Source organism: Oryx dammah, unplaced genomic scaffold (genome assembly GCF_014754425.2).
Source record: "Oryx dammah isolate SB20612 unplaced genomic scaffold, SCBI_Odam_1.1 HiC_scaffold_26, whole genome shotgun sequence".
NCBI classification, from domain to species: domain Eukaryota; kingdom Metazoa; phylum Chordata; class Mammalia; order Artiodactyla; family Bovidae; genus Oryx; species Oryx dammah.
Window position 1 is genome coordinate 22,564,194 of NW_024070210.1, and position 22,571 is coordinate 22,586,764.

General features: G+C 48.3%; 1 long non-coding RNA gene across 3 annotated transcripts in view; it reads left to right on the top strand.

The window, feature by feature from the left end:
- The first annotated feature begins 511 nt into the window (after nt 1–511).
- The window catches only part of LOC120852792, an 87,881-nt gene continuing 65,821 nt past the window's right edge, over nt 512–22,571 (top strand). For all 3 annotated transcript variants that reach the window (XR_005718648.1, XR_005718647.1, XR_005718649.1), the window contains exon 1: nt 512–596. This is a non-coding gene — a long non-coding RNA (uncharacterized LOC120852792). The remainder of the gene's footprint in view (nt 597–22,571) is intronic.

The window sequence follows — 22,571 nt, forward strand, 5'->3', positions numbered from 1 at the left end:
GAGCCAGGCCAAGCGGTGGGCCAGTGCCCACAGGCCGAGAAGTAGAGTGGGAATGTTGAAGAGGGAAAAAATGAGAAACATGAAGGTTTGTACTGAGGGATCCTGGCCGGGCGAGCCAGTTTGCAGGCTGTCTCCGCCATTCTCTGTTGGCCCTGAGGTTTAAAGGATCCAACAAGGAAAAATCAGGCTCCAAACCATGATGGCCAAATATCCCCTAAAGGAGCAGATCACCCTTCTTCTGCCCCAAACACCAGGCTGAGCAAATGCTATTAATAACCCTGGCCACTCCCAGGTCCACTCGGGGTGCTCAGGGCTGCAGCCTGCTCCTTGGATGCGGCCAGCTGTTTCAAACAGGTTTGGGAAAGTGATCTTTGGCACGGAATGAAGAAGGCGTGTGTGTGTGTGTGCACGCGCGTGCACGCATGCACATGTGCACATGTGCACATGTGTGTGAGCACGGCGGGGCGGGGGGGAGGCACCCATGAGTCCTCTATTAGGACCAATGTTATTTTTAATTGCCGAGAATCAGCCCATGGCTGTTCCTCAAAGCTGCAGAGCGCGGGCTTGCCAGGGGTCGGAAACTGACTTCAGAGGAGGTAAGAAAGCCAGTCCCAAGGACGGTTCATTACCGAGCTGTCGTGTCTTATGGAAAATCAGGTGACGCCTCCGAGTTTATACAATCCTCTCCCCACCACCTCTCCTTCTTTCATTCCCCTCTAAAAAGGGAGCAGTGAATTTGAGCAATCTGGGAATTTTGGTTTCTGCCCTGCCCCTGAAGCATGACCGATGGCCCATTTTTCAAGCCAAATCTCACCCCTTGCAGGCAGCTGTTAGGAAACCACAGAAGGTGCTTGAAGGAGCACAAGAAATGGCTGGTTCTAATCTGGGGGAAAAAAAATGAATTAACAAGGCAGCTACTTATGGAAGAATGTTTTCTTTTCTTCGGCCTCAGCCTGCATATTTTCACAACATGTGTACTCTGTTACCTTGTCACTTCCCTGTTTTCTTTGGGTAAATAACTGGGTTCTGGGCTTAGGGGAAAAAAAGAAAAAGAAAAAAAGCCAGATCAGGAGGATCTCTGGGAAGGCCTTCCTGGCTGGGCTGGGGGAGGGGGGCACATGAGCGTGCTCTGGGGACTGAACAGGCACGTCCCAGACCCAGCCCGACCCATTCTGGATGGGGCTTCTCACTGAACTCTGCAAGTCACTGTGTGGGAGTCAGGGAAGGGGGGCAGCCCCCTCCCTCAGCTGTGGGGCTGGCAGGCCCCAAAGCTAGGGGGAAATAAAGGACTTTTCTCCTTCGCCAAGTCAAATGGGAAGCCCTCTCTGAACTCCACAGAGTCAACAAAGCACACCCTGGCTCTTCTCCCAGCCTCGTCTTCCCACTCACCAGGGAGCCACCCCAAGAGGGGGGGGGGTGGTCAGCCCCAGGGGGCCCCACTGTGAACCCTGCAGGACCTCGGTTCCTTTCATGGAACTCAGAGGAAGGTCTTCCTTCTTAGCAACACAGCTGGTGACTGGATGTGGAGGCAATGGTCTCCAAAATGCTCCATGGGTTTTGAGTCTCCCTTGCAGAGATGTTACTTTGTTCTTTTTCACTTTTCTGGCCCAAGGATACTTACCTTGGGCTATCTTACCGTGGACTTTTGTACCAGATGAGTACAAAACAGCATCGCCGACCTTTAAGACGTGCTACTGACGAGGGGCCAGGGAGACAGTTACTTCATGGCTACCTGGTTATCCTGACAAATTGAGATCTTTTATTTACAAAGCTATAGCATCTCTTAGGTGCTCACAGCTAATCATTAGATCAAAGAACAATTACTGATAGTGTTCCCAGTACTGTACCGCTCGCAAAAGGAGCTAGTTTACCATGCAGTGAAACACGTGTGCTGGCTCCACCCTGCAGGGGGAAACTGGGGCAAAATGTCTTTCAAGGCTGAGACCAGTACCACCACCACCCCTCCCCGCCAAGGTGGCAGAGGCATAGAGGCGTTAGTTGGGGGCCGTCTGGACCTGCGTTTGTGCCTTTCCTTTCTCCATCTGCTCCAGAGTCTTTGATTCCAACCTGGAACTCCCTATATCACTTTGTAGATCACACAGCCTTCAGCAGGCGGAGGTTTGGAATTCAAACCCACAGTTTTCGGTTGCAGAGTTCTGGCCCCCATCTGTTGAGCAGAGCTTCCTTCAATATCACTGGGACGGCATCCATTTTCCGTAAGGCGGGGTCACTTGGAGAGGAAGGCGGGTGTTACTGTAGGCGTTGCTTATTTCAAACTGGCACTTGCAGGGCATCAAGGGCCTTCAGAGGGAGGAAAAGGGAAAACCAAAGGCTTTCCGGTAATAGGGGAACAAAGGCACTCGTGGACCATCCAAACCATTCGTGTGGCCCAATTCTGCAAAAGGCAGCTTTGGAGATGTGCTTCAAGGCAGACAGGCAGTGATGACGACCAAGGCCATAGCCCAGGTTCATGGAGCCCTTGCTGTTCCCAGGATGGCTCAGGACTTTGTACATGTCCTCTCAGAGTTAACCCTCTCAATAACCCTCGGAAGCAGGTACTGTTGTTCTTTTCCAGAGGTGGACGCCAAGGTGCAGAGACAATAGGTAGCTTGTTCAAGTTCGCCCTGAGAGACTGGACAATGGCAATCACCCAGGCAGGGTGAGTCTGAAGCCAGGGCTTTTGTTCTTCACGCGGGGCTGACTCTGGGGAGAAGCTGCAGGAGCACCCCCCTCACATACAGCATTTAGGAGCAGCCTATCCCACGGCCTATCCCACGCCAGCAGAAAGCGTCCAGGTCTCTCCAGTCACTGTCCCAGCTCTGTTTCCATGCAGGGCCCTGCAATGCTGGTCCCTGAGCCATCACACTCGGAGCTGTCCTCCCTCCACCCAGCTCCCCAGGCCCAAGCCCATGCCCACCTGGTTTATATTTGTGCCTCAGTCCGTACTCTCACACTGCTTGTCTTTCCTTCCTCCTTGTCACCTCTTCCTCTAAGTACCCTGGGTGGCGCTTTGCAGAGTAGAGGCCCCAAGTCAGCCAGCCTGACCAAGCATCCAAGGGTGGCAATTAGACAACCAGCACCGGAATCCTCTAGGGTGCTTCAAGAATGCAGATTCTCAAGCACTGCTGTAAACCTCATTAAGGTTCTCAGCAGTGAGACTGGAAATCGGCATTTTAAACAAGCTCCCTAAGGGGTTCTGAGCCTGGACAATCCCAGGGACGGGGGAGCCTGGTGGGCTGCCGTCTATGGGGTCGCACAGAGTCGGACACGACTGAAGTGACTTAGCAAGGGGTTCTGATGCTCCTTAAAGTTTGAGGCCCATAGTTTAGGCTTTTTATGAATTACGATGTATTGAACACGAGCCAGATGTAGCCACACCGAAACCAGAAAGCAACACACTGAACTCTGCCTCTTGTGGCTCAGAGGCTGTAGAGCAGGCGCCATGCAAAGAGCTGGGAGTTTATCTGGATCCCGGCATGGGGATTCTCAAATAATAGGGAGATTGGGCTGAGAGGAAGTGAGGACTGGCACAGGAAGATGTAGGAGGTGACGTGGTCTCTCTGCCAGTCCATTTGGAAGTCCTGGAGAGGCGAAGGCCCTGGCAAAAAATTCCCCAGCAAAAGTTCCAAGTAGAGTGACTCCAGAACCCCATTTTAAAAGGCATTCCTGAATCTGGCCATTTCCTGCTGGATGATCCCAGCAAACAGGATGGAGAGTAAATCAGGCCCTAGGGCTTTCTGAAGGGAAAGTAGATAGCCTGCAAAGCAGAAAGAATGTGGTGGACACCCAGGTAGGCCACCTGGGGCAAAGGAAAGGACATTCCAGTACTGCTGAAGGTCACTTTCAGAGGCTTAGGAGAGAAGCCGCCCCTGAGAGACCCCGAGTCCCCAACTCATTAATGGAAGAAATCCTGGGCAGGCCACTGTGTCCAGATAATGAGATTAAGCTTTTGGTCAGTTTGGAGTTTGAGGAAATGAAAAAAAGAAAAAGCCTTTATAAAATTGGAAGAGTTTTTCCTCAACTCACCAACAACTCCAAAACAACTGAACACAGAGTACTTTAAACTTGGCATGTGGTAGAACCTCCATGACCACCTATAACATCTGGGCATGCTCAGTAGAAGGAATGCAAGTGAAAATTTGACTGTTAGTCCGGAAAGTGATTAGAAGATGAGATGGAGATGCTGTCTAAAGCGTCACCAACTCAATGAACATGAATGTGAGCAAGCTCCGGGAGAGAGTGAAGGACAGGGAGGCCTGGGGTGCTGCAGGCCTGGGGTCACAGAGTGGGACATGACGTGGCAACTGAACAATGGCGACATAAAAGTGGGACTAGGAGGAGAGGAAGCAGGGAGGTGGCATGAGCATGAGGAGACTTCGGGTACACGGAGGCCAGCTTCTCCTTCTCCTTCGGTATCCACATGGACTCGGATGAGCCACGTCAAGTCTCTGGGTCCGGGGAGCACACAGATGAGCAGGGGAGAGCCCTGTGTGGTCAGCAGAGTGGCTGCCCCGTGGCACAGGGGCCACCCGAGTGGATACACGGAGCCTCTGTCCACTCTGCATGCTTGAGTCCTCCTCAGAGTCCAACCTGGGCAAACCCAGACCTTTCCCACTGTCTCTTCAGTGGGAAAACCACAGGAAAGAGACTAACAGTGGCTCTGTGGTCCTCTGCAGAGTAATAAAATTAGAGCATTACTCAAAGTTGCCCTTGCGATGTGTATTTATATAGTGTCATATATTTATTTACATTGTGTTGCACAGCACTTATACAAATCATAAATACCTGTCATCTGTGTTTATATAATGTTTCACATTTTTACACAGTGTCATATATATGACACTATACGAAAACAAATGTTCATATGTATATTACAAATACCTATTGCATTATAGGTATATAGAGGTAAATATCTATATATAGTTATTTGTATATATATACACAGGGGCTTCCCTGGTAGCTCAGCAGTAAAGCATCCACCCGCCAGTGCAAGAGATGCAGGTTCAATTGCTGCCTTGGGAAGATCCCTTGGAGAAGGAAATGGCAACCCACTCCGGTATTCTTGCCTGGGAAATATCATGGACAGAGGAGCCTGAAGGGCTACAGTCCATGGGGCCGCAAACGAGTTGGACAGACTTAGCGACTAAACAACGACAAATATATATATATATATATACACACATATATACATATACACATACACACACAGGCACATATATGTTGGTATTAGTATGTATATATGAAACACTATACAGAAAGACAAATCACATATACAGACCTGCATGAGCCACTGGTCAAGTTACCTAAGACTTCCCAATGAAACCACAGACAATAAACATTTGACTCTTACTGAGGGTTGAATTGTGTCCCCCAAAAGATATACTGAAATCTTAACCTGTGAATATGACCTTATGTGTAAATAGAGTCTTTGCAGATGTAATCAAGATGTGAATTAAAATAAACTCATACTAGAGGAGAGAGGGCCCTTATTTCAATATGACTGGTGTCCTTGTAAGAACAACAGAGACAGATATACACAAGGAAAAGACAGACATGCAGGAGAGAAGGCCCTAGGGAGATGGAAAGAGATTGGAGTGAGGCATCTTATAAGCCAGGGAATTCCAAGGTTTGCCAGCAACCATCTGATACTAAGAAGAAGCAGAGATGGGTCCTTCCTGAGAGCTTACACGGCTCTACAGGCACCTTGACTTCAGACTTCTGGTCTCCAGAACTGTGAGAGAATGCATTTCTGTTCTTTTAAGCCACCCACTTAAGCATCAGTGTGTGAGTCTTTGCTAGGGCAGCCCTAGGAAATGAACAGGCCCCCTGCTGTGGAATGGAAGAGAAGCAAAGCCTTCGTGTTCACCAAGCTTTTGCATCTGCTGAGCCCCCACCTCTTGGCCCCTTTCCCTGGCAGTCTCTCTCTCTCTCAGGGGAAGGGGTAGGGTGGAGATACTTAACTGTTTCCAACTGAAACCAACATCTGACAGATTATGAAGCTCCCATACCCCCCAGTCCTCGATGGTGATGGCTGATGGCTCAGGGCAACTGGCCACCTACCCTAAGTCCAAGCCTGGTCATCTGGAAACGGGGAGGTGAGACAGGATGACACTTCATAGGCTTTCTCTCCCTGCCCCACTCTCTCCCAGCACCAGGACAGCTTTTTTGAGAGCTTTGAGTGTGGTGGAAATTTATGGCTAGTGTTCTAGATGGGAGTTTCAGTCTGTTACAGAGTTTTGTCTTTTCACTTTAATGGTACACAGGAATCCTCCCCACCCTCCTCCAAACAGCCACACATCTTTTTAAAATTTGCACCTTTTTTTTTTTTCCCCCAGACTGGTTTCCTATGGTGAAGGAGAGGGTAGGAAATGCCCAATAAATCATCCACCTGTCCTCACTCAATTGAGAGGCAGGAAATGCCGAGAACAGTCCCCTTACCTTTTCCACTTTGAATATAACAAGAGCTATCAGGACCCTTTGAAGGGCAGCCCCTCTGACAGCAGTATTAATTCTTCAAGGCCACTGGAGTTGTTTCCAGGCACCAGACCCAAAGGCGGTGGGCACGTTTAGGATGCTGACTGCCTCTGCTACCCGTCCCTGCCGTGGGCAGCCTCTCCCTGGGCTGGCCCTGGGAAGTGGATGTAATCAGCTGCAATCTAAGGGGCTCCATGTCCACGGCATGGTAGTAATTCTGCAGGACAAAAGGAATTTTAATCCCTAGTCCTGTCTTTAAGGAGTTTACAGTCTAGATGGCACAACAGCTAAGTCATGAACATCAAGAAAATGATCCCATACAAGGGGGTTTATAGGAAATTTCCCAGGAGAAGTTGGGTGTGTATGGAAGAAATGGAAGATGCTTACAGGCATGAAGACCAGGAAGGGGCTGGGAAGACGCTAAGAGGAAGAAGATGCCGGAGCTCCTGAGAACAGCCTGGAACGTGTGGTGAAGCTACTCACGCGCCTTCTCCGGGGATGGAGAGAAGCTGGGGTGTGTGCAGAAGGCCAGGCAGGGACAGGAAACACAGCTGGAGAGGTGAGCAGAGGCCTTGTGTTGGAGGGCGGGGGGTGGTCTTGAGAGCTTGGCTAAGAATGGTGGGCGGTGGAGAGGGGCAGATTGAAACTGTGCCCAGAATCTGTGTAAACAGGTGGTTCCTCCCAAACGATGGCTTCCCCTTGGACTTGAATTCAGAAAAGGGCCTGTGAGGCCTGATGAGGGCTCTACCCCAGGCTTCCTGGTGGCCATGTTGTGGGTTCTGACGTGCTTCAGAGCAAACCTCCCCTCAAACCTTGTGGGATGTTTTCTCCTCAGTCTCCCACACTAGAATCACCCTTCTTTGTTCCCTGTCCCTGTTGCTCTTTCTGGCCACCTCGCCTCTCAGACGGCTCCCACCTGGGGTGTCCCCTGCCTGCCCTCCACCCCCATCTCCTCTGACCTTCCCTGTTCACTGGGCCCCTGCCTTCGGGGCAGGTAGGCCTGTCCTTCAGGAGCACGAGGCATTTTCAGCTGGGCCTGCTTTTCTCCACAAGACTAGCCCTCTGGCTCTGCTGGGGCCACCATGCTCCATCCAATCCGGGCTTTTAGGAACAACCCGGAAGGGAGCAGGCTGCTCTGTGGAGAGGGGGGCATGCTGGGAGGGTGTGAACAAGAGGATGGTGGGGAGGCTGCTGGCTCCTGGGACAGCCTGAGCAAGGCCTTGGGAAGGAGGAGACCTCAAAAAGGAGGATAGGAAAGTTAGGCCTGAAGGTGGGTCTTTCCTGAGTGAGGTCTGTTCCCTTCACCTGACCAGGAGCCACGAGCCTTTGTCTATGCCTTCAACACCACTTCTCCAGGCCCCAGAAGGCTCTGGACATGTATGGACACTCAGCACATATCTACTGAATAAGCGAAGTGGGGGTGAAGGGGTGAGTGAGTAAGTGAGTAACTCAGCAGTGTCCCCATCGAAGAGAAGGGACCTTCTCTGCAAGCCCACAGCAGATGATGGGGTTTTGGACACTGTACCCTCAAATATGGCAACTTAAGACATGAAATATTTTAAGCTGAAGGAGTCTGAGAAAACAATAGAAGCAAGAAAGTCACTCTGACTGTCCCCCTGACCCTTCTCCCCTGACCCAGCCCATAAAACCCTCATGTGAGGGGTGGCCTTCCTATGACTGGAAAGTATATCTGTCTCTGAAGACAAAGAAACACCAAGAAGAATCCTAGCAAACATGCTTTGCCAAGTTTCCCTGGTTTGTTTCACTGGCCTCATGTTCCTATCCTATCCCTCCACGACTGCCCACTCTTCATCAGACCTAGCATAAAAATATCCAATCTGTTTCTCTGGGTCTCCCTTTCCTGATGAAGGCCCTCGTGTCACATAAAACTTACATTAAATAAATGTGTATGCTTCTCACCTGCTAATCTGCCTCTGGCACTTTAATTTTCAAGCCCAACAGGGACCTTGAGAGAGTGCAAGAAAATTTTTTTCTCCTTTACAAGTTGATGACCAGACATCCCAGGAACTCCAGCAGGCAGAGGAGGGGACGCACTCCCACACTATTTCGGCCACTCACTCCTATTTCGGCCACACTGAGTCATGCTTGGCTGCAATCACAGACAGCACTGAAAACGTCCCCTGAGACCACATGTTTCACCCCCCACTAGATGGACCTAGACCCTCACTGGTTTAGGATATGAACTGCCCACTTCTCTTGAGAGCCAATGTGGGCTTCTTCTCCCTGCAATATCTGCTTTATGGACTGGATGTCAAGGCTTAATGTGTTATCTCTTTCAGAAATATTTTAATTGTGAAAGGTGACTGTACTAAATTCCATTCCACATACATGCCTTAATGTACAGTGTTTGTTTTTCTCTCTCTGACTAACTTCATTCTGTTTGTCAGCCTTTAGGTCTATCCACGCCTCTACAAATGGATCCTATTTTGTTCCTTTTAGCAGTTGAATAATACTCCATTGTATATATGGACCATACCTTCTTTATCCATTCATTAGTTGTTAGACATCTAGGTTGTTCCCAAATTGTACAGATGAACTTGTTTCCAGGGCAGGATAAAGACAAAGATGTAGAGGGCAGACATGCGGAGACGAGGGGTGAGGGGAAAGTGGGATTGACATATATACAGTACTTTGCATAAAATAGATAGCTAGTGGGAACCTGTTATAAAGCACAGGGAGCTCAGCTCATTGCTCTGTGATGATCTAGATGGGTGGGATAGGGCTGGAGATGGGTGGGAGAGAGGTCCAAGAGAGAGGGGATATATGTATACATAGAGCTGATTCACTTCCCTGTACAGCAGAAAATATAATTGTAAAGTAATTATATTCTAATAAAAAAGATAGCTGTGCTGAGCATATAGCATTTAACAGAGGAGAAGGAAAGGAGAGAAAGGGACTCAACACATATTAATTCCCTATTATGAACTAGTCACCATGCTAGTACTCTTAGGAAGTCTTTATTTATCCTAATGCCTCTACTGTTACTCATTCAACAGTTCCTTTTTGAGCACCTACCATGCCCCAGGCATGGTCTAGACTTGGGGAAACAGCAGGGAAAAAACAGACAAAAATCCTGTCCTCATCACATTTACATTCTAGCAGAGTAAACAAGCAGAGAAGGTGATGGCGCCCCACTCCAGTACTCTTGCCTGGAAAATCCCATGGACAGAGGAGCCTGGTAGGCTGCGGTCCATGGGGTCGCGAAGAGTCAGACACGACTGAGTGACTTCCCTTTCACTTTTCACTTTCATGCATTGGAGAAGGAAATGGCAACCCACTCCAGTGTTCTTGCCTGGAGAATCCCAGGGACGGGGGAGCCTGGTGGGCTGCTGTCTATGGGGTCACACAGAGTTGGACACGACTGAAGTGACTTAGCAGCAGAGTAAAGAAGCTGAAAGTCTAATACTTTGGCCACCTCATGCGAAGAGTTGACTCATTGGAAAAGACTCTGATGCTGGGAGGGATTGGGGGCAGGAGGTGAAGGGAACAACAGAGGATGAGATGGCTGGATGGCATCACGGACTCAATGGATGTGAGTTTGAGTGAACTCTGGGAGATGGTGATGGACAGGGAGGCCTGCCGTGCTGCCTCTTCATGGGGTCGCAAAGAGTCGGACACGACTGAGCTACTGAACTGAACTGAACTGAGAGTAAACAAACAAACAAGAAGATGAAGAGTATGTATAGGATAGAGAAGGTGATTCATGCTATGGAGAAAAATAAAGCTGGGGAGGAGACAGGAAGTGCCAGTGGTGGGAACTGGCTGTCAGAGGGACACAATCTAAAATCAAGTGGACAGGGAAGGCACCGCTGAAAGGTGTTATCTTTTTGGATTGAAGAGGTGAGGAAATGAGCTGTGGTGACATTTGGGAGAGATTTTAGGTGCAGCAACTGCCTGCAGAGGGTACGGTCCTGTGCATACACGATGTGTTCAAGGCTCAGCGAGGAGGGCAGTCTGACAGGAAGAACACCAAGTCCATTCTGACCATGGAGAAAACTAGCTTTTCCTGGTAGCTCACCTGGCTAATTCATCTTGCTAAGGAGGTCAAAGTCATAAGCTTAGGATACATTTGTTTCCCAACAAATGTCATCTCACAAGGGCAGAAGGGACAATACAAGGGAATGGATGGTCTGTCACAGCTCTGTCCTTCATGCTGGTCTGGAGCCCAGCGCCACTGCTGCTACCTGTCTGCTTAGGCAAACCACATTCTCTGAGCTCAGATAAATCACATTCTCAATTTTCTCTTTTGCAAAATGGGTACACGCTTAATAACTTTCACCTGAAGACATTGGACTAAATAGGACTATATTGGATAAAACATTTGTAAACTGCGATGTGCTGTAGAAATTGTTTACTGTTGTTATTATTATACCATAAAGCAATTCAGGGGCTCTGTTCAGCTCATGCTGGATCTATAAAGCCATTCTAACAGGCAAATATAATTTCTTAGTTCTGTGTGCCAAGTTGCAAAGACTATTTTTACTTATTATTTGGAGTGGGAACAGACTGCATGAGGCTCTCTGCATGATCTATCAAGCCATTTCCCAAACTTCAGATAATCCTACGATCCCCACCCTTACCCCACCCCCCATCTTAGTTTCTGTCTCCCAGCCTCACTGGAGAGAGTTGTGTGCCTGTGCCAATGGCCTCTGTTACTGAATCCCATGGTGTGACCTCAACCGGGCTCTCAGTGCTGCCAACAGCTTTCATCCTTTGGTTAAGCCCTTGTTTGTTTCCTGCGGTGAGAACTCCAAACCCAAGGCCCCAGCTCCACATCCACTCCCCTTGTTCCTGGCAGATGGCTTGGCTTTGGCCACACTAAGGTGCAAGTTCAACAACATGGGCTTTTCCCTGCCTGGACATTTCTTGTATGTGCGCACGCCAAGTCACTTCAGTCATATCTGACTCTTTGTAACCCTGTGAACTGTAGCCCTCCAGGCTCCTCTGTCTGTGGGATTCTCCAAGCTAGAATACTGGAGTGGGTTGCCATCTCCAGGAGATCTTCCTGACCCAGGGATTGAACCCATGTCTCTTATGTCTCCAGCATTGGCAAGCAAGTTCTTTACCACTAGTGCCACCTGGGAATGCTGGACATTCCTTACCAAACCTTAATCTACTCTTTACCCATCTTTTCTAGATCCAGAGCCAACATTATCTCCCAGTGGAGGGATAAGGTCTTTCTGTACGGGTGGGCACATCATACTTTCTATAAAAGCAATCAGAGTGAACAAAAAGGATTTATCAGTAAGGAAGCTGATCACTGTGCTGTTTTTAAGAGCTGAAGCTGGGAACCAACTCTCTATGTCTAACAAAAGGGGATTGGTTGAATTCATCATGGGTTCAGCCATGAGATATCAAGAAAAACTTTATAAGTAGTAAGATTCCAATTTTTCTAAGGGCCAAAAGAAACAATTTTTTTTTAAACAACAACACAAATATGTGCATGGGGGTAAAAAAGACTGGAAGGAGATACACAACAATATAAATAGTGATTATCTTCAGGTGATGAGTGTGTGATTTTTATTTACTTTTAGTACTTTACCATGTTCTGAAATTTCTACTGTAAACATATAGTATTTTCATAATTAGAACAAAAGGCAAAAATAGTATTAATAATGTTTCTCTGAAGAAAGGCCACTTATGATTTAGTTCTGCTTGTTTCCCTTTAAATGCAGCCTTTTTGGGTGGTGTCTGGTTGACAGCTGCACAGTAACTCTTGTTACATGTAAGGACTAGAAGCAGAGAAAACCATAACCAATTAACATTACAGCGGGAACCGAGGCATGCAGAATGGAAATGCCTCAACGGGAACGTGTTAGTACTAATTTTTTTCCACTGTTGGACAGGTGTTTAGGGGAATGCACTAAATTTGCTCCAGATAATTTATATTTTAAAAAATGCTTTGATTACTTCATTTTTCTGCCTTCTTTTTCATGGGAACTTTTCACATGTGGAACCATTTGGTTATGGCTATTTCATTCTAAGTCTACTTAATCTATTTATCTGAGGCCCTACTGTGTGCCAGTGCTGGTAGTGTAAGGGGTTGTCTACTAGGGGTTCTCAACAGGGGACAGTGTGGCTCCCCCGACCAGGGGCTTTGGAAGTGTTTGGCGGGTGTTTTTTTGATTGTCAGAAGTCACAGAAGGAAGGGCACTGTTGACTTACAGGGGGTGAGGACCAAGGTTGCTAAACAGCCTGCACTATGTAGACAGTCCCATGTAACCAAGAATTGCCCTACCCCCAGTGCCAACACCCTGGGGGAGAAGAACAGAACTGGATAGTTGATGCTGGCCACGTCTGGGAGGGACAGAGAGAAAGGAGGGCAGCAGCCCTTCTCAGCAGCAGCCCTTCTCAGCAGCAGCCTAGTATCACTGTGCTGAGACAGGGCCCAGGTTTTCCAGCAAAGCCAGAAATGTAGATGATGATGTAAAATTTCCTGATTTTTAAAAAACACTGCATGGGCCAAACAAAACACATCTGTGGGCCAGATCTGGCCCTCAGGTTGCCAATTTGCAACCCCGTCTTAGGGAAAGACACAGTCCCTGTCTTCATGAGAGTATAACGGAGCCCTTATGAGTTCAAGTTCAGGTTCAAGAGTAGACAAACCTGGGTTCAAATTGCAGCTCTGTCATTCACTACCTATGATTTCAGGCAAGAAAACTTCCTCTGAACCTCACTTTCCTACTCCATAAAACAGAACACTCACTGGGAGTGTTGTGAAGATTAATCTTAGCAGAAGTCCTCAACAACTTGCACGTGGGGAATGCATAATAAAGTAGAATGACCATTATTATTAAGTATGTCACAGCCTAAAACAAGCACCTACTGTGTACAGTGTACTGTGCTAAGTGCTAAGGACTTAACAAATAAGTGCGAGAGAGAGTCCTTGACCCAAAGGGGTTTTCATTCTGAAAAGTGAGAGAAACTCTGGATGTTGTGAGTCAGTCAGCTATAAGAATGTTACCTGCATCAGTTACAGGAGACCAGAGGAGGGTCCTTTGTGTGGAGGGGGGTCAGGGTGGGGGAGTCCTTCCAGACAGAGAGTGAGCAGGAGGGACAGCCCGAGCAAAAGCAAGATAATAACATCATCATAACAACTGGTTATTACAATGATAGCTGTGACATGCTAGGCCCTCTCTAAGTACTCTACGGGTTGGTAGGCACGCTCCTTTGGCTTCATACACATAAAGGACAAGGCATGAGATGGGAAGGGTCCTCTGGAGCCATGTGGATGCTGAATGCCAGGCCAGAGCATGGCAGACTATCTCATTTGTTGGCAGGGAAGGGGAAGCACAGAAATGACCTGTGGGAGTGGTCATCAGGGGTCGGTGAGCACAGGATAAAGCAGAAGTGGAGACGAGACAGCAGACTTGGGTGGAGACCCCGCGTGGGGCCTGGGAATGGGTGGGGAGTCCTGTGAAGGATGGTTTCTTTACCAGGTCTCTGGATGGATGAAATTTGGGAGGTGGTGGGGGATGCTGCCCAAACTGACTGCCTCGGGGGGATAATGGGAATTTTATAGAAGGAAAACATTTTAAACTCGTCTCTTCCCACCTGCCTGCTCCTCTGTCTCTCCTCCACCAGCATGTCCGTGTTCTCTGCTGACCAGGTCTTGTGGTTGTAAATACCTTTTCCTTAACTAATTTTGAAAATTTGGAAGCATCTCCTTCTTTTGCTAATGTACTATTATCTTCAAATCTCTCCAGAAAATACTCAGCCCCTCTTTGTCCCCAACTCTCTGTAACAGAGATCATTGCCAGGGTCGATGGCTTGAGCACAGCAAATCTTCCAGAATTCTGACCCTTCCAGGCTGGCTGATATAAAATCCCTTACTGCATACAAAGGAAGAGTGTGCAAATTCTGTGAAACAATTTTTTTTTTCCAGGGGGAAACTGGTAATCCACTAAAAGAACAAATTGTTTCTGAGCACTCCCACACCATTTATAGTCCAACAGGCAAAATGCTGTTTATACACAAGGCCCATCTACTTCTCAAAGTAGAGCAAGCCACACCTTTCCCGGAGAAGATTTTTGTTAGCTGTGATTGTGATTTATTCAACAGGATGGAGAGTAATAAAACTATTAGGCTGGGCATGCGTGATGCCTGAGGCTCTCTAGCCATAACCTGTATTAGTCCGAACCAGTGCCGTTTCATTGCAATGCATCTGTAAGAAAGAAAAACTCCACAAAATATCACTGAACACCTCGGTCCCACAGGTGGACTCCGTGGTGGCTCAGATGGTAAAGCATCTGCCCACAATTCAGGAGACCCAGGTTTGATCTCCGGGTCGGGAAGATCCCCTGGAGTAGGAAATGGCAACCCACTCCAGTACTCTTGCCTGGAAAATTCCATGGACGGGGAAGCCTGGTGGGCTTACAGTCCATTGGGTCACAAAGAGTTGGACACGACTCAGCAACTTTCTTTCTCTTTCTTTGTTTCGGTCCGACAATGACAGCACAACTCTCACTGGGGACTGTGCACCTTAAGGCTTCCAGGAAAGGACCCCTTGCTCTGAAGTGAGTCAAACGCTGTTGGGTCCCCACTTCCAGGAGGCAAAGTGAACAAGCACACTATGTGGTGGACAGACACCGTGCAGAGGGGAGCGTCTGTCTGTGGTGTAGACACAGGAAGGGAGTGGGGCGCCTACTGAGGAGAGCTGAGAGGGTCTCTCCAGGTTGCTACGTTGGACTCTCGGATGTCCAAGACCCGCTAGTTCTTTCCCCAAAGCAGGAGAGCCTATGGCCCCCTTCAGAGACTCCCTGCCCCCCCCCCCCGCCAATTCTTCTCCCAGGCCCCCCCCATCCCGTGAAACAGATGCACGACACCTCGCAGAGGCAGAGTTATTAGACAGCAGTCTGAGCTGACCAACATTTTCACAGGCTGCCTCCTTGTAGACGACGAGTTTCCTGTCCCCAGACATGACCAAACATCAGCTCAACATCTATCAGCAGCGATTGCGGCTTCCTCAGAAACAAATACCTATCAGACCCTTCTTCTTCTAGAACCTCCTATAAAAATGTATCTGGGGCATGGATGAAGTACCAGATATAGGCTAACAATCCCATGTTTACTGGGACCTGTGCTTTTGTGCAGGTCACTTCTCTTTGGTCAAATGGGGATTTGGGCTCGTAGAAATCTGAGCTGGCTCCTCGGGTGAACATTCTGTGACTTGTAGTTGTAGTTTAGTCATTCAGTCTTGTCCAAGTCTTTGAGACCCCATGGGCAGGCTTTGCTGTCCTCCACTATCTCCCGGAGTTTACTCAAAATCATGTACATCATGTCAATGATACCATCCAACCATCTTATCCTCTGTCACCCTCTTCTCCTCCTGCCCTCATTCTTTCCCAGTATCAAGGTTTTTTCCAGTGAGTCAGCTCTTTGCATCAGATGGCCAAAGTATTGGACTTTAGTATCAATCAATGGAAACAGTGAGAGACTTTATTTCTTCGGGCTCCAAAATCACTGCAGATGGTGACTGCAGCCATGAAATTAACAGACACTTGCTCCTTGGAAGAAAAGCTATGACAAACTAAGACAGCATATTAAAAAGCAGAGACACTACTTTGCCAACAAAGGTCCATCTAGTCAAAGCTATGGTTTTTCCAGTAGTCATGTGTGGATATGAGAGTTGGACTATAAAGAAAGCTGAGCACTGAAGAATTGATGCTTTTGAACTGTGGTGGTGGGGAAGACTCTTGAGAGTCCCTTGGACTGCAAGGAGATCCAACCAGTCCACCCTAAAGGAAATCAATTCTGAATATTCATTGGAAGGACTGATGCTGAAGCTGAAACTCCAATACTTTGGCCACCTGATGTGAAGAGCTGACTCATTTGAAAAGACCCTGATGCTGGGAAAGATTGAGGGAAGGAAGAGAGGGGGACGACAGAGGATGAGATGGTTGGATGGCATTACCGATGCGATGGACGTGAGTTTGAGGAGGCTCTGGGAGTTGGTGACGGACAGGGAGGCCTGGCGTGCTGCAGTCCATGGGGTCGCAAACAGTCAGACACGACTGAGTGACTGAACTGAACTGAACTGATTCCAGTGAATATTCAGGACTGATTTCCTTTAGGATTGACTGGACAGTGGCTCAAAAACTGGGGCCGTTCCAAGTCCAGCTCAGAGCCTTGGGATTAGCTTTGTCCTTCAGACAGGAGGGACAGCTGGAAGCATTATCTGGTGGCTTTAGAAGGACCTGACATGGCCCTGGGCTCTAAGCTCTCTCAGCTCCCACCCTGACTCCCAGTGCCTGAAATGTCAGCCTCCTAGTTATTCCCTGGGGATTTGAATCCTCCCAGAGACTGATCAGGGGTTCTGCACTCAAATGCAAATTATGCCATTAAATGCTATAGGGGTGGGAGGAGGGATTAGCTGACAACCCTGGGAGCCTTGCCTAAGGCCCTCAGGAATGACAGCCCCCCACAGGGGTAGGTCAGGAGGGAAAGAGTGGAAAAAGGGAGTGAGCTCAGGAGGGGTCGGTGGCCTCTGGCCGCCCCTACTTCATCTCCAGTGTGCTCTGGAACACGGGGCCCTGGGTGGGGGACTAATCCCCGGGCCACTCACCTTCTGCCTTGCCATTGCAGGGTCAGGACCCCCACCCCATGTGTCACTGGCTACACTTTTGGCCTGAAGTGCCCTGTGCTAACTTGCAATTCTCCAGGCTAGGCTCAGAAACCAGGCACATCCCTTGTTCCTTTCCTTTCTCAGAGGCTCAGAGAAGTTAGGACTGAAAGCAAGGAGAGGGGCTGCTGAGGCTGCAGCTTGGGGAAGGGCACACAGAGAGTGAGTGGCAGGGCCAGCTAGGCTCCAGCTCCAACAGAGTAAACCAAGCTCTCCTTCCTGCCCTCTCCCCATTCCACCCCTCAACCCTTTCCAATCAGCCCGTCTACAATTACCATATTTACAGCATCTGCAGCCAAGCCGAGCACTAAACAAGATGAATAGCCATGACGCACGAGCTGAGTAAAGTATGTGGCAAGGCTGGGCTGGGCACCAGAGTGAGTGAGCCACAAAGGGAGACTGGTGCAGTCCCAGGCAGGTGACGGGCAGGACTCACCCGGCACTAAATGGAAGGGAGGGAGGGGCAGGGAAGCCCTAGCGAGGTCAGTCTGCTAGAAAGAGAGAGAGATGGAGCAGTTGCCAAAGGAGGGGAGAGATAGAGAGCTATAGATAAATGGATGGATATAGTTAGAGGGAGGTGCTGTGCTGTGCTAAGTCGTTTCAGTCTTGCCCGACTCTTTATAGCGCTATTGAGCATAGCCTGCCAGGCTCCTCTGTCCATGGGATTCTCCAGGAAAGAATACTGGAGTAGGTCTCCAGGGGATCTTCCCAACCCAGGGATTAAACCTGTATCTCTTACCTTTCTTGTATTGGTAGGTGGGTTCTTTACCACTAGCACCACCTGGGAAGCCTAGACAGATGGATAGATAGATAGAATATGAGAATATGATGCTAATTTTACAGAGCTTCTCCTTTTCCTCCTTTTGCTTTCCTCCCTAAGAGGAAACTGTTGAGGCCTGTAAGACAGGATCCTTTAAATTATGTGTGTGTGTGTGTGTGTGAGTCCTCCACTGGTGACTTGCTTTAACTTCTTATAGTGGGACACCCATGTCTCTGAGTCCCTGAGCAGCCTTTTCCAGGTAAGCTCTGCTCAGCCATACAGACTAAATGACTCCATTCACAGAAAGGGCCTGAAAGTCTGGGCGATGAAGCTCTGGGAGAAACTAGGGGGACGATGGGAGTGTGTTCTGAGTCAGGGTATCCAACATTCTGTCCCAGCCCAGCTTGTTCTTTCACTGGGAGGGAAAATGCCCCCTCAAAGAGAGTGGAGACTCAAGACCTGCAGATGCTTTCTCAGAGAATTTCAGAGCCAGGAGGAACCTAAATCCACCGGTGATAAGGGGAAGAGATGGGCTAAGGAATCTAGGTCCGCAGACTCAGAGACGTGACCTGATTCTCCCATCCTGAGGCTCACAGAAGATTCCCTGGCACCCTAGGGCTCTGAGTGAGCGGGACTGTTGGACCCCTATGCTCCTCCCTGGAGTCAGAGCACCTCCATTTTGGTCTGCTTTCCAGGCTTCTCTTTAGGTTTTCAGTTCTTTTCCACAACATTTTCAGTGACAAAAATCAGTGTGGAAATCACTGGTCTGTCCTGGCAAGTAGGAAGTAGAAAGCAGTATACGGAGGCCGGAAGGCAGGCAGGCAGAAGGAGGGTCTGTAGAAACAGGGTGGGATGTGGCAGAGGATGCTGAGAAAAGGAGTGAGCCTTGGGGAGAGGTTGGGATCAGCTCTTCCGTGTGAACCAGCTCTCAGAGGAAACCATCTCCCTGAGAGAACTGGAACCAGCCGCCAGTCATCAGCCACCATTGCCCTGCTGGACCCTGAACCAGACCCCAGAGTGGGGGCTGTCTGCCAAGCAACCGTCAAGTTCCCTTGAGCCATTCTCAGCAGAAGGTGATGAGAGGCAGGACGTGCTGGTGTTGGAGTCATAACTGCCCACTCAAATGTGTTTCCAAGCTGAGGACATCCTCAAATAGGCACACCAAGCGGCACATGTCTAAATCTGGCCCTGCCCTCAGGGTCTTTCAAAATGTGAAAATACTGATAAACTACACAGAGGTGTTTCTGTTCTTCTCTGTGCCCCAGAATTGCTAAGAACCAGCCCGCGTACATCATTAATATGGGAAGAAGTAGGCAGTTAATCACCAAGATGGCAGCTACCATTCTCTTGGCTCTGCCCTGTGTGTATGAGTGTTCAGCTGTGTCCAACTCTTTGCAATCCCATGGACGGTAGCCCTCCAGGCTCCTCTGTCCATGGGATTTCCCAGGCAAGAACACTGGAGAGGGTTGCCATTTCCTTCTCCAAGGGATCTTCCTAACCCAGGAATCAAACCTGTGTCCCTTGCATCTCCTGCATTGGCAGGCAGATTCTTTACCAACTGTGCCATCTGGGAAGCCCTGGGTAGACCCATATTTCTCAATTAGCCAGGAATCCCTCCTCCCGTCTCCTCCTATCTCTAAGACCTCATCTTCTGTCTCCTCCACTGGCTCCTCTTTTCCAACCTCCCTTAAATTATATTTCTTCCAGGTTTGGGCTTCTGCCTTCTCTGAACTTTACTTTGAGTGCCCTTATTCTCTGCTGGCTCCATTCATCACTGAAACCCTGTGACCTCAGCCCCCACCACCTCCTGAATTGCCCACATATATTTCCAACTGTCTGCTGAACATCTCTAGTTGGACGTTCTACAGTTGTCTCAAATCACACATGTCCAAAACTGATCTCATTATCTACGCTCTCCTGCTTCCCATGACAAGCCCCTCCATGGTCCCTCCGCTATCCTTTCTCTCTCAGTCAGTGATATCACTGGCCACTCAAACATCCCAGTGGAAACCTTAGAATCACCCCTGACCCCTCTTTCTCCCTGATCAAGGTCTGTCGGTGTTAACTCTGATGAGCCCTTTAACTCTCTCTCCCTTCCATCTGTGCCACATTTAGGCTCTTAGCATCTCTCTGCTATTATAATCCCTCCTGTGAGATCTCCCAGGCTTGCATCTCCCTCCACTTTACAAACAGGAGACAACTGTCTAAACACAGATTAGATCCAGTAAACGTTTGCTGAGGGCCCACTCTGTGCTAGAAGTGGGCACATAGCAATAAATATGACCAGGAGGATCTCTGTCCTCATCGGGCTCACATCTCAGTTGGGGAGTCAAAGGGGAAAAAGCACAAGACACATGAGTGAATAAAACACTTTTAAATTGTAGTAATAAGGGATGAAGAGAAGTGAAGTCACTCAGTCGTGTCTGACTCTTTGCGACCCCATGGACTGTAGCCTACCAGGCTCCTCTGTCCATGGGATTTTCCAGGCAATAGTACTGGAGTGGATTGCCATTTCCTTCTCCAGGGGATCTTCCCAACCCAGGGACTGAACCTGGGTCTCCCGCATTGTAGACAGACGCTTTACCATCTGAGCCACCAGGGAAGTTCTTAATGCCTCTATGGGGTAGGGTGAGTATCTGTGCCATCAGCCATGTAAAAATCTCCAAAGGCTCCTCAATATCTATAGAACGAATTCAACTCCTCAGTTTGGCATGTGAGGCCCTTGCCAATCTGGCCCAATCTTTTTTCAATTCCTCTTCCACAACTTCCTCTATCCTCAAGCCCCTCCATTCTGTGCTCCAAATCCCATTCATCTTTGAATCCCAAGTCCCTTGTTACTGGCAAATAACAGATGGGTAATAACTGTTTGGGGAATCAATGTGTGGATGAATGAATGATGGATAGGGCTCCAACCAGAGTCATGCCCTCTCCCCTTTCTCACGCCTGCTCTCTGGTGAAGCTTTTTTGGAGTGGCTCCTTCCCCTGAGTCTCCATGGTGTTTCCAGTGTTTCTGCCCCAGGTACTTGTAATATTTGACTGTCTCTCCTGCTAGCCTGCTAAGGCATTGAGGGAGGTCTTGTTCCATTCTGAAAAAATGCCTGGCACAGAGTGGGTGCATGAAACATGCTAGTTGAATTGACTGTGAAGAGCATGAAGGAAAGGCAAGTGATTGTTGTCCTTTGTAGACTATTTCCTGCTAAAACAATTTTAGTGGCCAAAGTATTTGGATGGAAAGAAGCAGTGTGGAGACATCCATTGCCAAGTGGATGGCCAGAGGCACACACCTCCTCCTGTTCAAGGAACAGCTTCAAAGAGCCTAACTTTGTCACTGTGTCTGTGCCTTTGAAAATATTTTTGCACAACCAAGGAGAGAACAATGAAGCAGATATGTGTCAGTGGAGACTGGTGCTCAAAGATTTGCCTGTATTCATGTGAACAGACACTCCCCTGGGTTGTGAGTTGGTTCTAGGGTTCAGTTCATCCCTTCAAAAGATGTGCAAAGAAACAGCACCATTTTCATCCCAGCAACTAGGGTACTTGTTTCTTTCCAATGACCTTAAATGGAACCTATCTTCTGTGCTGTTCCCACCTCTCATTCTTGGAACTTCCTAATCATTATTCCCTAAGACTAGAATAATTGAACACAGGGGTCTGTTGGTCTTTGGTAAATACATTCAGAGTCCCTGGCTCCTTTGGCGGGATGAGGGAAAAGTGGACAGGGAACCAAGAATAAAAATTGCAATAAAAATCTGATTAAAGGTAAGAATGAAAATAGGAGTTAGATTTTCTGAAACTTTTTTTAGGCTTGGTGCCTGCTCTCAGAAAGGTACTGGGCATGTGCCAATCCGCCTGGCTTTCTCAAATCACTGTTGATTCATTTGAATTTCACACATGGTCACCTCATCCTCTTTTCTTTTCTCAGTCTCCCCAGAAAGCACCCCACCCCTGACCTGAGCATTTCCTTACTCCTATGTGCTTAGGGACCATTTCGGATTTTTTCTTGACAGCCGTATTTTATTCACTCTGGTTCAATGTTGCCAACTCAACTGTCCTCAGCCAAGCCTCCAAAGGAAATATGATCCACTTGCTGCGTCAGATCATTTGGAAATAGATACGATTGGCTTGGAGTCACTCCACGCGGGCCTGTAAAACTGCTCTCTCTCCTTCTAAGTGGGTTGAGTCAAACCCAAACTGAGGCAAGAGGTTTCCAAGGAACACAGAGGAAAGGACTGGAGTAAGTGGTGGTGATTCAGTCAGTGGGCCTCTTGCTTCTGAGTCAGTATTAACCTTCCACTGGCAGCAAGTATATGTAGGCGGCCTTCACAGTCAAACTAAAACAGTGAGGTCTTCAACACTGGGGTTCATGAAACATTTTACAAGAGTAGCAAGGATGCAGGCTTGGTGTGAATCTCTTCATTCAAGCCAATTTCTAGCTTAAAATTTTGTGTTTCCAAAATAAATGAAGGTTAGCTAAATCAATTTGGAGATTTATGTATCTTGTGTAAAGTTGGCAGGGTATCTATACTTCCATTGGGCCAGCTCCACAAAATACCATTGAAATTCTCACATGTATTGTCCCAAGTCTCTCTGGAATCTTAAATAGGAGTAATTTATTCTTTGAATTAATTTTGCACTGTGTCATTTTGTTCTAATTAATTAAGAGGTGTCTGGTATAATGAAAGAGCCTAAGTGGGG